The following is a 2,989-nucleotide window of genomic DNA, read 5'->3' as shown; positions in this document are numbered from 1 at the left end:
TGCGTTAGAGTACAGCCATATGACTGAAAATTATTAAAGACAGGTAATAAAATTTTAAATAATGTATATAAAATATGAAAGACAGTCCCTAAAAAAAGTGGAATATAAAATGATATACACAGCATGAGCTCAACTATATTTATTTAACTAATGATTGATTGATTGATTGATTGATTTTTAATGTATTTAGTACAGGGTCTCACTACACAGATCACACTTGTAATGATCCTTCTGATTTCAGCCTCCCACGCACTGGGATTCCAGGCGTGCGCACCACCATGCCCACTCTCAATCACTGTCTCATCATGCCCTGGGGGCGCGGCTGGCACCAACTGTATTTTAAAAAAAAACAAAAACAAGGGCTGTTGGTATTGTCTAAAGGTAGTGTGTGCTTAACTTCCAAAATGTCTTGGGTTTGGTACTCTGCAACACACCTTCAAAAAAAAAAAAAAAAAAAAATGCCTGACAAGGAATAAAAACATGGTGTTTTAAAAAACAGCTTTATAGAAAGAATTCATATACCAAGTTATAAACTTTGGAGGTAAAACCTGAGCTCGGTGAGATTTGGATTTGAAATGGGTGCTTCCAGACAGTCCCACTCTAAGCGTGAGACTAGGGGAGCACTGTCTGTCTGTCTGTCTGTCTGTCTGTCTGTCTGTCTGCCTGCCTGCCTGCCTGCCTGCTTGTCTGCCTGTCTGCCTGTCTGTCTACCTCTTTATTTATCTGTAATGGTTTTGAGCCCAAAGCCTTCACTTCTGGTTCACGTGTTTATTCTTCTGACGAAGCTGTTACAGTTTTGAATCTGAAATGTGCCTCAAAGGCCAGTCAATCAGATCACAAGGAGACTAATCACATCAGTAGATTAATGCACTGAGCAGTTTATAACTGAATGAGCTCTTCAGACATGAACCTGGTTAGAGGGAGCAACTCCTGCGCTATGGCCTTGGGGGCTGTGTCTGGACCCCTGCCCCTTCCTCTCTGCCACCCCTACCCCCCCCCCTTGCTTCCTGGCTGCCATGAGATGAGCACTTTTCCTCCCCCACATTTTCCATCATGATGTTCTACTTCACCTCAGGCCCACCACAGTGGAGTTAGCCCTCTATGGACTGCCCCTGGAGCCCAAACAAGTCTTCCTCCATTAAATTATTAGTCTCAGCTGTTTGATATGGCAGCGGTAAGCAACTAACACGGGAATTCTGCAAGAAGCACTAACTTATGTCAAGCTTTCGACTCCCCAATTCTGCAGACAAGGAAACTGAGCCCCAAGACAAGGAAAGACTCACTTCAGGGCATGGAGCAAGGTAAGAACCAGAACTCCAGGCTTTACACTCAGTGTACTTAAACCTGCCAAACAGAACATCTCTTCTGTGCCTCAGCCACACTCACAAGCCAGTTTTTATGTTATAGTTGAGGTGCAGACACGAAGTTGGAGGATACTGAAGCCATTTTTCCTTGTCTCAAGTTCAGTCATGTCAACTTTGATTTTTCATACTTTTCTCTTAGCATAACTAGTCTGTATACCTAACATCCACTGCATTTTCCTGCCCATGGAGTATTTTTATAAGACGCCCAAGGAGCTCAAAGGGCCCTTTTATTAGTATTTATTGGAATCTCTGACCTCACTTTAAAATTTAAATTTTAAATTTCTTCTTCTTCAAAGTTTGTCTCTTTAGAAAGTACTTATAATTTCTCCCCTTAATTTTTCAAGACAACAGTCACTTTGAAAAGTGCTTTTCCTTCCTCCTGAAAATAGGGCTGGACTCTTCTCAAATTCCCCACTGCTGCCCCCTAACAAGGACCTTCTAGCCATAGTCACTGGGGACCTCGTTTCTCTTTTTCCTCTTGCTTAGGATGTGCCTTCAGTCACTTGTTTTATGGCAGTGCTTCTCAGCCCTGCCTGTACAGTAGAATCACCTGGGGGCTCTAAGCATATTTTTGCAGAGATAAGAATAGGATTCTCTTCTTTAGCCAAAATAGAGAACCTCTGCCTTAGATGACTAGGTTAAAATTAATGTTTTTCCAGAGGTGTTTTTGTTGTAAAGTAAGTCCAGTTGAGAAAGTAAACAAATTGAAATTTGTGAAAGAAATTTCATTTGTATCACTTGGAGCTGGCAGCAGAAGTATTCTTCAGACTCTGCCATGGAAATTAAATAACTAATTTTGTTCTCAGCTGTTCACTTTGTCATTTACTGTTTTCATTACGTCTACACCATGCCAGACAGCAGAGATTTAAATATGACCTCTGCTTTTAAGGGGGCTTAAAATCTAGTAGCAGGAGAAACACATGGTAGTAAATATGATCAAGCACTGTATGTGCTTGACTGAAGCACTTAAATAAGCAGTATGTTAAAACTTAATTTCAAGTATATTAATGAAATATATTTCTATTGCATTATCACCAAATCAGGTTTTTAAACTGTAATAGTTAATGGTTTAAGGGTGTAGCTTAGTAGTAGAGCAAAGCCCTGGATTTGATTCTCAGCACTGGAAAAAAAAAAACTACTATAATTTATGTTTAATTGGAAGTCATGGGAACTATATCCACACACCACAACTGCATTAATAGCAATGAGTGGGTGGGAGGTACAGCTCAGTGGTAGGTCACTTGCCTCGAATGTTCTACATGCTAGAAGGTTGGGTAAACGGGAAGTTATTGAAATTGAGGTCAAACTGAGGATACGTTGAAATGACAAATTAAAAATTAATTAACAGTTGGTACAAATGATAGTAAAGGCATATTGATGGATGATACCAGTTATTCAGAATTAGATGAAAAGACAGTTTCAGAGTTAAATAAAAAGCAATAAAAACTAATGAGACATTAGGATAGAAACAACTTATGGGGAATAGAAAATGAACAAGAAAAGGTAAGTAAAAGAGCACGTCAGGAAGAAAGGCATAGTCATTCTAAAATAAGAATTAAGAGGCAGGTGTGATGGTGTACTCTTGTAATCCCAGCACTTAGGAAGCTGAGGTAGGAGAACTGCCA

Source organism: Octodon degus, unplaced genomic scaffold (assembly GCF_000260255.1).
Source record: "Octodon degus isolate 3935 unplaced genomic scaffold, OctDeg1.0 scaffold00091, whole genome shotgun sequence".
Classification (NCBI taxonomy): domain Eukaryota; kingdom Metazoa; phylum Chordata; class Mammalia; order Rodentia; family Octodontidae; genus Octodon; species Octodon degus.
Note: the sequence above shows the minus strand (reverse complement) of the source record.